Raw genomic sequence first — 14,787 nt, 5'->3', positions numbered from 1 at the left:
TGTCCACACTGTCTTTACGCATCCTTATATATACAGTTGAAGTCGGAAGTTTACATACACTTATGGTGGAGTCATTAAAACTCGTTTTTCAACCACTCCACAAATTTCTTGTTAACAAACTATAGTTTCGGCAAGTCGGTTAGGACATCTACTTTGTGCATGTAATTTTTCCAATAATTGTTTACAGACAGATTATTTAACTTATAATTAACTGTATCACAATTCCAGTGGGTCAGAAGTTTACATACACTAAGTTGACTGTGCCTTTAAACAGCTTGGAAAATTCCAGAAAATTATGTAATGGCTTTAGAAGCTTCTGATAGGCTAATTGACATCATTTGAGTCAATTTGAGGTGTACCTGTGGATGTATTTCAAGGCCTACCTTCAAACCCAGTGCCTCTTTGCTTGACATCATGGGAAAATCAAAGGAAATCAGCCAAGACCTCAGAAGAAAAAAATTGCAGACCTCCACAAGTCTGGTTCATCCTTGGGAGCAATTTCCAAACACCTGAAGGTACCACGTTCATCTGTACAAACAATAGTACGCAAATATAAACACCATGGGACCACTCAGCCGTCATACTGCTCAGGATGGAGACGCGTTCTGTCTCCTAGAGATTAACGTACTTTGGTGCGAAAAGTGCAAATCAATCCCAAAATAACAGCAAAAGCCCTTGTGAAGATGCTGGTGGAAACAGGTACAAAGGTATCTAAATCCACATTAAAACGAGTCCTATATCGACAACCTGAAAGAACACTCAGCAAGCTCCAAAACCGCCTTAAAAAAGCCAGACTACAGTTTGCAACTGCACATGGGGACAAAGATCGTACTTTTTGGAGAAATGTCCTCTGGTCTGATGAAACAAAAATATAACTGTTTGGCCATAATGACCATCGTTATGTTTGGAGGAAAAAGGGGGATGCTTGCAAGCCGAAGAACACCATCCCAACCGTGAAGCACGGGGGTGGCAGCATCATGTTGTGGGGGTGCTTTGCTGCAGGAGGGACTGGTGCACTTCACAAAATAGATGGCATCATGAGGCAGGAAAATTATGTGGATATATTGATGCAACATCTCAACACATCAGTCAGGAAGTTAAAGCATGGTCACAAATGGGTCTTCCAAATGGACAATGACCAAAGGTGTGACAAAGGTTGCTGGATCGAAGCGGACAAGGTAAAAAATCTGTCATTCTGCCCCTGAGCAAGGCAGTTAACCCACTGTTCCCCTGGGCGCCGAAGACGTGGATGTCGATTTAAGGCAGCCCCCCGCACCTCTCTGATTCAGAGGGGTTGGGTGAAATGCGGAAGACACATTTCATTTGAAGGCATTCAGTTGTACAACTGACTAGGTATCCCCCTTTCCCTATATATGGATGTCCTTTGGATGGTGGACCGTTGTTGATACACACACGAAACTGTTGAGTGTGAAAACCCCAGCAGCATTGCAGTTCTTGACTCAAACCGGTGCACCTGGCAGCTCTACCATACCCCATTCAAAGGCACTTAAATATTTTGTCTTGCACATTCACCCTCTGAATGGCACACATACACAAGCCATGTCTCAATTGTCTCAAGGCTTAAAAATCATTCTTTAACCTGTCTCCTCCCCTTTATTTACACTGATTGAAGTGGATTTAACAAATGACATCAGTAAGGGATCAAGGCTTTTACCTGGATTCACCTGGTCAGTCTATGGAAAGATCAGGTGTTCTTAATTTTTGTACACTCAATGTATATATTCATATTTCGGTCTCCGACATTGCTCGTTCTGATATTTCGTAATTTATCGGTATTACTGTTTGTGTGTATTGTTTGGTATTGTTAGGTATTACTTCACTGCTGGAGCTAGAAACACAAGCATTTCGCTGCACCTGCAATAACATCTGCAAATCTGTGAGCGCGACCAATAAACTTTGATTTGATTTGATTTGACCCTGCAGTAAGAGTACTTGCCCGACTTTCAGGCTGGCAGTGGTGTGTGGGGGCATGGGAGTTATGCTAAGTTGTTTGGAGACTGGGAAAGACAAGATAAAGTCACCTTCTTCCCCTTGATCGTTCCCTCCGCCCTTGGCGAGAAAATAACGAGACAATTAGGAGAGGACAAACTGAGTTTAATCGGTGTCTTAAACACAGGAGATCGGATAGGATCATTAAGTTCCCCCTCATTATCTGGGAAGTGATACCGAATAGCACACCTAGCGTACGAGACCACACGTCTCCTCCAGCACCACAGACGGAGACGGAGGAGTAGACACGGCGCTGACATCTGTTACTCTGCCACCGTAAATCATTCAATCTGTTTTATATTGCACCATTTATAACCCTGATAATAAACATCAACATTTACAGCTAGCTAGGTCAACCCAAGAGCGAAAGAGCTTGTGGAAGACATTGACATGTAGTGACACAACAGCGATCACATGTTAGATAACGCCTGGTGAGTGAGTGACAAGGGAGAAGTCATAGTTGCTCAAAACATCCAATACAAAGCATCCCTTGGAAACAGCCAACTGAACACAGTTATTGGTTCCAGAGCATTTGAGATGTCGACTTTGTGGTAGAAACAGAAGTTTACAATACAACATGTATGTTTGGGTTTACTTTGGTAGTGGTATAAGACTTACCATGATAAAGAGGCAAAGCAGGGGTGTATTCGCTAGGAACCAAACAGAAACAAACGGAACAAAACGAGGAGGGACTTATCTGAATTAGTCCAATAGAAACTCAACTGTTTACAACGGTTTTGGACTAATGATTACACCCCAGGTTTCCATCAGCAACTCCATTCACAGTCAGTAATGATTTATTCTACCAGCATCTCCCATCCACAGACTCCATGATTAGTGTCCGTCTCCCCAGACTTCTGTAAAAATCACAAATAGGAAAGGAAGGAATAAGTGCCAGATTGATCGAGATCAGAAAAACCCTTGTTATTTCTACCCTGCAACTAACAAGATGCCTGGTGAAAAAGCACAGTACCGCCCGTTGAAAATGAATTATTCTGAAGAGAAGAAGAGGTTTAGAATGATCTCGACCTAACAGGCAGCGTATAATGAGAACAAAACTCTCGGGGTGATCAATACAGCGCCTGTCATCTCAAACTTTAAATGGAGACTCAGTAGTCCCACCGTGCTCTCTTTTCCTACTGAAAAAACACATGTGAGATTAAAAGATTCCAAAACAAAAAAACGAATCCTGAACCTCATAATGAAATGGCTATACAGTATGATGTTGCTGAACTCCTATTTGGTTTATCTGCCTTAGCTACAGCTCCACTGTAACCTACAGTATAACAACAGTTAGATAAAGTAATGTGATTCTTCATATACAGCCACCTCACCCTAATGTGCTCAAGGCACGCCATACTACTATGGCTGACAATGGAAAACAACACATTTCACTGAACCTATCTAAAGCTTGTGACAATAAAAATTTTTTTTATTGGAATCCTTGATAAAAATTAGCAAAAAAGACTATAAAATAAATAGTAAAAATACTGAGTTATATTGTATGCAAAAAATATATACAATTTTATACAATTGTTCAGAGAAAAATATGTTGTTTAACAAGTAATAAAAACAAATCTCAAAAAGATAGGTGTCAAAATTATTGGCACCCCTGTTTTCTATGTGCACCTTCCACTTTCTAGCATATAATGTTTTATGAGATTGAAGGACACATTGGGAAGGTTCTTAGGCCATTCCTTCATACAGAATCTTTCCAGATCCTTGATATCATGCAGTCTATGCCTATGGACTTCCCTACTCAAGTAAAACCACAGGTTTTCAATGGAGTTCAAGTCTGGAGACTGAGATCTTTGGTGGTCAGTTGATCATTTCTTTGCAGATTTTGATGTATACTTGGGATTATTGTTTTGCTGGAAGATCAATTTACGGCACAATGTCAGTCTCCTGGCAGAAGCAACCAGTTTTTTATGGCTAAAATGTACTTGGTAGAGTTGCTTACCAAGGAGACACTGAATGTTCCTGAGTGGTCAAGTAACAGTTGTGACTTAAATCTGCATGAAAATCTATGGCAAGACTTGAAAATTGCTGCCGAGCCATGATCCAAAGCTCTTATGAGACTTACCCAAGAAGACTCACAGTTGTAATCACTGACAAAGGTGTTTCTAACATGTATTGATCTAATCAAGGTATATTAGTTTTTCATTTTTCATTAATCTTTAAAAAATGTTAGAATTTTAGAACATTACAGTGTATTTTGTGTAGATCATTGACAAGAAATGACAATTAAAACCATTTGAATTCCACTTTGTAACACAATAAAATGTGTAGAAAACCGTAGAGGTGTAGACTTTTCTCAACAATCTGAGCAATTGTATTAGTATAAAAGTATATATATAATTGTGTTTGTATTATTTATTTCATAGTCTTTTTTGCTCATCTTTATTAAGGGTGCCAATAATTTTGGAGGTGTATGTATTCCTGTGTCAATGATATCATAGAGCATGCCGTTTGCTTTCGACCAAAAATAGCTTTGAGTTAACAATGAATGACTCTTATACCGTGGCAGGCAAGTGGGCAATGAATGGACGTTCGCTAAGTAGGACAGCGGTCATACAGCTCCGAGAGCTATCTGTCAGGCTGTCAGGACCAGTGTGAGGGGGGACCTGGAACACACTCTCACAGATAGCTGCGGTGCTATCAGTGCCACTAAGGTCAACACCGAGCTCCCGGCACATGAGATCTCCCCCTGCATTCGACCTGTAAGCTGGTTCAGCAACATCCAGCAACGTCCCCACTGACCACTGTGATCTCGGGCCAAGTGGCGGCCAGCCGCCAGCTCCCTCCTGCCTGATCAGACCCAGCACCTCTTGTTCGCCGGCCAACTGGCCTCGTTCTCTGAGCAACCTCGGCCAGGTCTCCTCCTGGTTCCGTATGTTCTGTCTCTTTTTTTTGGCCCTGTGATGATGGATGCAGACCAAGCAGCCGTCCCTGGGTACCCTCAGATGCAGAACCGGGGGGGATTAAATCTGTTTTTCCCCACCCAAAAGGGGGGCGGCTGAACGTAATCACCTATAATCTCAAATTCAGAGGCCGGCCTCTTGGTAATGAAACGGGGCCTGTTTCAAACCAGCGGATCAAGTCCCTTCAGTCACCTACTTAAGAGGAAACCCACGTTAAGGCCACAAATTTGAAGTGGAGAAGAGTTTGAGTTGAGGTTAAAAGAGCCCAGCAGTGCTACTCAGTATACTTCCAAGCTCCATTTTGTAGTTGTATAGGCAGGCTGTACTGCAAATCCATGGGTTGTTCCTAATATTCACGAAAACATTAAGTACACAGTCAATTTAGCCAATGAACCTTTAGTTATTGATCCTGCAGAGTCATTACGAGTGTGGCTAAAATGGAAACCAGATGGGAACCGGAGAATTGCTCCAACACGTAATAGGAAGGAATGTAGAGCATCTTTGAGCATCAAAGCCCAGTGGCCCCCCCATTACATGTAATTACACATAGTCTATCTTGGAGGTCAATTGTATACTATATCTTGATTTCTAAGGCCCACGACAAACTCATGGAGCCTACCGAATTGGCTACACATGCCAATCGATGCAGCGATTCAGCCATGGTTGGGACACACAAAGCTTGTAGGTACAGGTGTCCTTCTGCAATTTAAGGTGACTTTCCTTCTAAGTAATCTTTCAAAACAAAGAAAGACAGACGTAAAGAGTGGGAGGAGTTATACAAGTAAAGGTAAAGGACTCCAGCGCAGAGAGACATCGATACCACTAGACGAGACACCCAATGTGCCGGTGGTGTTACTTGAGAATAAAACTGCAGAGAGAAAGAGAAGCGGTGTGAAAATGTAATGTAAATTCTTGACAGGGACGTCTGAGAATGAAGCTGGCAGTGAAGTGTGACAGAGAGTTGTTCAGTGACAAAGCAGGAGAAGGGAAATTGTAAACACTTCCCTCCCTCACAACATGTGCTGGCACCATGGAGCCTGCTGAGAACAATCCCGAGAGAGAGATAGAGAGGGCGAAGGAGAGAGATTAAGATGAGTACAGTATATGAAGTCATGTAGGTTAGAAAGAGGAGTGAAGTAAGCAGCCATACTGCATGTGCTTCTTCATTTCATTGATTTTGTGTAGTGGGAAACGCATGGAGGACGTAACAACTTCAAAGGTAGACAACGATGTACACAAAATGTTGAGTAATGTTGTTTGCTTCCACCTCTCCATCTTCCATATGAAAATAGAATATCACACTATGCAAATAGTGTAATTGCACACATATTCACATATTGCAGACAGAGATTATAAATTAATATGGTAAAAACAACTACATTTAACATTTACATGTTAAAGAAGAAGTATGGTTTATTTAAGTGAGTGTTTGTCAATATGTCTGACTTCTCAGTGTTTGTGCACACAGGTGACAGAGACAGACCCTGAGTCCTTTAATTACATTATGACTCTTAAAGTTAAGTCTTGAGAGTTGACCAGAGAACTCTTGCTAGCAACCCAGGAGCCGCCATGATGCCTTTACTATCTTATCTCCTTTCATCTCTTTCATCCTAATCAGCATTGTTATCAGAGTCGTCTCGATGGGAGCTTCTTCTTGGTCTCATTTCAACTGTGCAAAGGGACTGGAATCCAGAGAAAGGACATTGGAAAAGTACCTTGTCACCGCAGGTCTGTGAAAGTTCTAAAACCTGGAACCAGCGTGTTCCTTCCCTCTTTCTAAGGCATGATAATGTTGAACCGGGCTTGGGTCTTGATGTCAGATCCTGTCCTCATCACATCGTTCCCTTCTTTGATCAGTGTCCACATTAACCAGGGTCGGCTTCTTCGCTGTAATAGCTTAGCTCGATTACAACGAGGTAAAGTACTACATTACTTCTTCCATTCATGAATCATTAGGCAGTAGTAATGATCAATCTGCCCTGCGATGAACTGCCCAATCATATAAATGGAGGCGGTGTGGTGCAGTGTGAGGGCAGCTGGAATAGAACATTCCAAACAGAAGTATGTGTGAAAGATAGCACACACTGAGCTCTTTGAGGTAGAGAGTGAGTAAGGCAGGTATCTGTACATGAGTGTAGTTAACTTTTATTTTCGTGCTACTCATTTCACATCATAATGTGCTAATTAGAGTTAATAAAGTGTACAAAGAAAGTGAATGAAAAAAGTTGTCAGCCACCATCTTGCAACTAAGAAGAGACGATAGAGAAAGAAAATAAAAAATCATAGAAAAATACAGAAACTGAGTTAGAAAAACGAAAGTTCGCCATCACTTCCATCACTACCATCACCACCATTACTACCATCACTACTATCACTACCCAGCATGCATATGTATTCCATGTCATCTAATTATACAGTGTGAATGTGAGAAGGTAACAGATACCTGTGATAAATGCAACAATCTAGCAGTTAGATTGTTCCCACTCTACTTGAGTTAACACAATGTTAAAAGATGGCGGCTGATGCAACACTGACACAGTATTGTTAAAATACAGATTGGTGACAGTGAGTGAGTTGGTGGGGAGGTGGAGGGTATATCCCAAATGGCACCCTATTTCCTTTATAGTACACAACTTTTGAACAGAACTCTATAGGGTGCCATTTGCGATGCACACGGAGAGATCAGCAGATAGGTTGACAAGAGCAGGGGGAAGGAAAGGAAATAAATGGAGACAGACAGACAGACCGGTGGGCCGGTGAAGCAGAGAGCTCATAGTCTGTCTCTGCTGCTGCATAAAGAAAGGGATAAATCCTGGAGTCACAGAGGTTGGAGACGTGTCCACTTTAAGAGAGGGAAGAATAGAGAGGAAAGAGGAAGATTGAGGGAGGTGGAGGGAGAGAGGGAGAGAAGAAGAAAGTATAGAGAAAAGGAGAGTGAGGGAGAGAAGAGAGGAGGAAAGAGCAGCACTGGTAGAGAAAGGAGAAACAAGGTAGAATGGAGAGAGGACAGAGAGAGATCGAGACTGAATCTGCCAGCCCGCATCCATGTGTGATGCTTGGAGGAGTAAAATTGATGAGCTCATCTTCCGCTCATTATTGCTGTGATGGATCAGATTGCTGACGAGTTCCCTCAAAAGCGACTTAATGATTCGGTGACACAAATCAGAATGACTTAGTCTTCCAACTGGTTGGCTATTAGGGCTCCACACACAGCTCTCTGGTGTACTTAAACAAATTGGTAATTATTAATAACCAATCGCCGTCATCTTGTTAATGAATTACATCAATAAGGGGCCAATCATATTGTGTTTGCTACGTTCAACTTGTCATACATACAGGAAGTCAAGTGCTGCTGTTGAATGTCCATTAATAATTTCTTTGTGAGATCTGGGCAGTAAAATCAGTAAGATATACAAGGATTATACCTCTTGGTTGTGTTCATTAGGCACCAAACTGAAGAAACCAGACTTAAACAGGGTGTAGTTGTCCAATTTGACAACTTTGTTCCTTTGCGTGCCCGAATGAACACGGCAAGGGTTCAGACATACTACTATTATCCCTTTGAATTGACTGGATCTGAACAACAGCTTTGATAGCGCTCTTCCTTCCTGCCGGCCTGTTCATGCAGTACAGACTACGTAAACAAGGTGGCAATATTACCATAATTACTGCATGCTCCTCTCTTTCATGGCTGCCTCTGTCCCTCTGTTCCTTCCACCTCCCATAGCCCTTTCCCTCCCTCCCTCCCTCCCTCCCTCCCTCCCTCCTCTTCTCATTTGTGTTGTTTCTCTGCCGTTGGTATTGCTCAGCCTCTAATGGGCATGGCGTCTCCTTCGACTGGGCTTAAAAACTTCTGTCTGCCTCCTCTCCAACCCTCCATCCCCTTACTTATTTAATAATGAGACCACACAAGGAAGTGTCTCTATTCATAATGGGGCTGTCTCGCTGGCTGTGTACAAATCGTAGCAGACAGCAGCAATGCACTCTGATAGATCTTAATTGAGATATGAATGCTGCCTCTCTCTCTCTACAGCTGATTGACTCAAGGAGCCGATGCTGAACTTTGTGCCTCTTGTTGATATAAAGTATCAAGGCTGCGCTTAAGGAGTCTGTCAAAAGCAGACGGCTCCGCATTTCTTGCCGCAACGACTAATCCGTGTGTCATAAAGAGAGGGCGGCGCATGCTCCTAAATATGGAGATCTGAACGAACAGCGTTGGCGGCGTGTTTGTGCAGGTACTGTCCCTCAACAACCTTGTGGTTGTTTCTGCCTGTCATAGGCCCTCCTTTTTGGTTGGTCTCTCTCTATTCACATCAGAGAGAAAGAGAGAGAAGAAAAGAAAGAGAGACGGTGAGAGAGAGAGACGATTAATAATTTATTTCAGTTTTAAGCAGATCAGTGAAGGATCTAGATCTCTAGATGTAGTCATTCGGATGATTGCAGTTTGAGCTACTGAGTACATTTACATGCACACTAATAATTCGATATTAAAACTGATTATGGCAGTAGGCAGATTATAAAATAATCATGAAAACACCTTACTCTGCTTATCTTAATCGGCGTAAAGTCAAAATCGAAGTAAGCATACCCCGATTAAAATACCTGGTTTTCTGAGCAATCTTTTCAGTTATTAGGACATGTAAACAGCTAGTGCGGTGTATTTGATCTAAGCATGTGCCAGCACCAGTATGGAAAGCTTCCATCTTATGCGCGAGTAAAGTAAGATGTATGCATCTTAGAAATACACTGAACAACAACAAAAAAAGTGCAATTTGTAAAGTGTTAGTCCCATGTTTAATAAGGTGGAATAGAAATCCCAGAAATGTTCCAAAAAGCTTATTTCTCTCAAATGTTGTGCACAAATTTGTTTACATCCATGTTAGCGTGTCACACCCTGATCTGTTACACCTGTCTTTGTGCTTGTCTCCACAACCCTCCAGGTGTTGCCCATCCTCCCTATTATCCCCGGTGCATTTATACCTGTGTTCTCTGATTGTCTGTTGCCAGTTCGTCTTGTCTCATCAAGACTACCAGCGTTTTTCCCCATACTCCTGTTTCTTTTAGTTCTTGTTTTCTAGTTCTCCCGGTTTTGACCATTCCGCCTGCCCTGACCCTGAGCCTGCCTGCGTTTTTGTACCTCCTGACACTGCCCTGGATACTGACCCCTACCTGCCCTAACCCTAACAGCATGATCACTACACAGGTGCACCTTGTGTTGGGGACAATAAAAGGCCACTTTAAAATGTGCGGTTTTGTCACAACACAATGCCACAGATGTCTCAAGTTTTGAGGGAGCATGTATTTGGCATGCTGACTGCAGGAATGTCCACCAGAGCTGTTACATGAGAATGTAATGTTAATTTCTCTACCATAAGCCGCCTCCAACGTCGTTTTAAAGAATTTGGCAGTATGTCCAACTGGCCTCACAACTGCAGACCACGTGTAATCATGCCAGCCCAGGATGTCACGATCGTCTTCGTGAGAAAGAGAGGACCAAGGCGCAGCCTGTGCAAAATACATTTCTCTTTTATTGAGAGAAAGCAAAAAAACACGAAACGAACACTGAATACAAACTAAACAAAAAACGACCGTGAAGCTAAATAACGTAAGTGCACAGACAAGCAACAAACGTTCAACATAGACAACACCCCACAAAAGCCTACTGCCTATGGCTGCCTTAAATATGGCTCCCAATCAGAGACAATGAATGACAGCTGTCTCTGATTGAGAACCAATCTAGGCAGCCATAGACATAACTAGACAACATTACTCTTCTCTGCCCCATACACATACAACACCCCTAGACACTACAAAACACATACATTCCTCATGTCACACCCTGACCTAACTAAAAAAACATAAAGAAAACAAAGAATACTAAGGCCAGGGCGTGACACAGGACCTCCACATCCGGCTTCTTCACCTGTGGGATCGTCTGAATGGGGGTGGGGGAGGGTGATGAGGAGTATTTTTATGTCTGTAATAAAGTCCTATTGTGGGGAAAACTCATTCTGATTGGCTGGGCCTGGCTCCCCAGTTGGTGGGCCTATGCCCTCCAAGGCCCACCCATGGCTGCACCCATGCCCAGTCATGTGAAATCCATAGAGAAGGGCCTAATGTATTTATTTCAAATGACTGATTTCCTTACATGAACTGTAACTCAGTAAAATCTTTGAAATTGTTGCATGCTGCATTTATATTTTTGTTCAGTGTTGTTTTCAGATACAAACTCTATACAGTACATAATACCCCATAATGACAAAGCAAAAATATGTTTACTAGAAAGAGAAAAAAAAATCACATTTACAAAAGTACCCTTTTTACTTAGTACTTTGTTGAAGCACCTTTGGCAGCGATTACAGCCTTTAGTCTTCTTGGGTATGACGCTACAAGCTTGGTACACCAATATTTTGTGAGTTTCTCCCATTCTTCTCTGCAGATCTTCTCAAGCTCTGTCAGGTTGGATGGGGAGCATTGCTGCACAGCTATTTTCAGGTCTCTCTCCAGAGATGTTTGATAGGGTTGAGGTCCGGGCTCTGGCTGGGCCACTCAAGGACATTCAGAGACGTGTCCCGAAGCCACTCCTGCATAGTGTTGGCTGTGTGCTTAGGGTCGTTGTCCTGTTGGAAGGTGAACCTTCGCCCCAGTCTGAAGTCCTGAGCACTCTGGAGGATCTCTCTTCGTCAAGGATCTCTCTGTACTTTGATCTGTTCATCTCTCTCTCGATCCTGACTAGTCTCCCAGTCCCTGCCGCTGAAAAACATCCCCACAGCATGATGCTGCCACCACCATACTTCACCATAGAGATGGTGCCAGGTTTCCTCTAGACGTGACCTTTGGCATTCAGGCCAAAGAGTTCAATCTTGGTTTCATCAGACCAGAGAATCTTGTTTCTCATGGTCTGAGAGTCTTTAGGCACCTTTTGGCAAATTCCAAGCAGGCTGTCATGTGCCTTTTACTGAGGAGTGGCTTCCGTCTGGCCATTCCACCATAAAGGCCTGATTGGTGGAGTGCTGCAGAGATGGTTGTCCTTCTGGAAGGTTCTACTGTCTCCACAGAGGAACTCTGGAGCTCTGTCAGAGTGACCATCAGCTTCTTGGTCACTTCCTTGACCAAGGCCCTTCTCCACCAATTGCTCAGTTTGGCTGGGCTACTAGCTCTAGGAAGAGTCTTGGTGGTTCCAAACTTCTTTCATTTAAGAATGATGGAGGCCACTGTGTTCTTGGGGACGTTCAATGCTGCAGATATTTTTTGGTACCATTCCCCTGATTCCCCAGACCATTCCCCCGACAAAATCATGTCTCTGAGCTCTACGGAAGATTCATTCGACCGCATGTCTTGCTTTTTGCTCTGACATGGATTGTGGGACCTTATATAGACAGGTGTGTCCCTTTCCAAATCATGTCCAATCAATTGAATTTCCCAAGTTGTAGACACACCTCAAGGATGATCAATGGAAACAGGATGCACCTGAACTCAATTTCGAGTCTTATAGCAAAGGGTCTGTATACTTATGTAAAGAAGGTATTTCTGTTTTAAATATTTTATAATTTTTCCAAAAAATCGGAAAACCTGTTTTAGATGTGTCATTATGGGGTATTGTGTGTAGATTGATGAGGATTTAAAAAAAAAAAAGTAATCCATTTTAGAATAAGGCTGTAACGTAGCAAAATGTGGAAAAGTCAAGGCGTCTGAATACACTGTATGTCCGAATCAAATAGGCTTCGCAAAAATAACATGGTCGCTGTGGTAGAATGTTTATTTTGATCTGCAATGTTCTGCATTTATTTAGGTCCCATCATCAGGTTGCCTGATTTCAGATGTGCCCATGTAAACAGGATTATTAGAGAAATGATTCTTCTTGCAAAGTATGTAAACGTTTTTAAAAAACTTATAGTAATATAACTACTATATGACTACTGTGCATGTAACCATACTCACTGTAACATCCTTCAGTGAAAATCCTGGAAAAAAGGATTGCTTCAGAAGTTAATTCTCATGACCTCGCTTCTCACTGATATCATTTCAATTGAGAAGCAGATACGGAACGCTGCTTCCATGAGAGCACGTACGGCACAAGTAATCAGGCAAAAACATGTGGCTCGCACACAAATCACATAGTGTCTCTCATGGTGAACTCTGCCACCGTATTGCAGGTGTCTAATTAGTCCATTTAAATTCCTGTCCTTCAGTATCTGTGGCAAATGAAGAAGAAAGAGGAGAGGAATTTAGCTTTCCTTGGGTGAAGCATGCAAGCATCTTTCTCCCATCTTCATCAAAGTGTAAACAAAGGTCAAGGGCATGTACAGTACATTAGGCTTTCTGTGTGAAGCTATTCGCTTCTCCAGACAACTCTATGGGTAACAAGGACACACAATGGAAAATGTTTCAAAACGTTTCACAAAAGAAAAAATTACAAAATGAAAATGAACGTTTATTACTCCAGGTAGCCCCTCCCTGTTTCAGTCCGTTTTCTTTTATATTGTGCCTAATGAACATGATTCTGGCTCCCTCCTAAATCCCCCTAGAAACCCCATGCATGTTAAGAAGGCTGAGGAATTGGTAAGCATGCAATGAGAAGGAGGGGACTCTGTTTAGTAAGCAGGTGCTTGCAGGAGGCTTAACAAGAGAAGGTGAGGAAGGCCACAGGCAGCCTACGGGGACTTAGCCACATTAGAGTTTTGATGCATTTTAAATTGACCTCGAGCCCAGTTCGGAGACAGGCAGAGAGAAAGCAGGGTTTCAGCAAACAAGCGATCAATTACTATTTTATAATTGGACAGGCCTTAATGAAGCTGGCGGATGCAGCCTTGTACAACTCTGTCAACCCAGAGCCTCACACAAGGGTGGCCCTATCAAACGGCCCAGTAGCTTAGCATAAGCCCCAGCATGCAACACACGGCTTGGAAAACAACAACAATCTCAATGGAGAGTCCTCCAGAACTCTTCATGTTTATGTATGCTATGTATTTCAGAAAGACACCTCAGTAGGTGTAGGCATGCTTTCTTGTATTCTCTATGGTATGGTTGTCAGGTTGCCAACTCAAAAACAATTTGTGGTTCACAGAGCTTTAAGAGTACAACATCCCTAGCAGAAGCATTTCAGGTGCAGTAGCAACCCTTTCACAACTCCAGGGTGACATTCCTTCAATGTTGCATTATAACATAGAAAAAAAAGATATGTTCCTTTCATCTTGTCAAATAATTTCTGGAAAACTGACTATAAAACTATGATCAGGGAATCTTGCAATGTAATTTATTGGAAGTCGAAAAGGTGCCGTTGGAGTTTTATTCACCTCATAATGCATGAGGTTTCTTGAAATTAAATTTGTGTCTGTCTCATAGCAATGGGTCTTGTTCTCTCTAAGTGCAGTGGCGGCAGGTCTCTCTTTCTCCTTCTCTCACTCACTCTCTTTCTAATAGACACACGCAGCTCAAAGTGAATGCTAAATGAATATGCAAATGGCTGCTACTGAATCATCCTTAGACGGACTAATGTTTGATCATTACACTGTCATTAATTCCGGCCTAATGCAGCCGGGGCCATCAAGTGGATTGTGTTCCCTTCCATACTCAAGCTAGTGATTATGATGGGGAATATAAGCTTCCCATCATTTGGGAGAATCTCCATGCCTTTCAGAGACTTCATCTGAGCTTCAAACGCATCTCTCCGAGTCAGTCGAGCAAGATGTTGTTTGGTTATTGTATGATTCATGATACATCACATGGCCTGCCTGCAAATTACAGACAACCTGAACATCCTGCTTCCTGCCATGTTTTTACAATCCCATTCAATATCCTGCCTTGTGTCAATAGACTTGAAGTCTTACATCAGGCTTAGGAAAATCACTTAACT

Source organism: Salvelinus fontinalis, chromosome 6 (genome assembly GCF_029448725.1).
Source record: "Salvelinus fontinalis isolate EN_2023a chromosome 6, ASM2944872v1, whole genome shotgun sequence".
In the NCBI taxonomy this organism is placed as follows: domain Eukaryota; kingdom Metazoa; phylum Chordata; class Actinopteri; order Salmoniformes; family Salmonidae; genus Salvelinus; species Salvelinus fontinalis.
The sequence above is the reverse complement of the archived record's forward strand: the minus strand, read 5'-3'. Positions refer to the sequence as shown.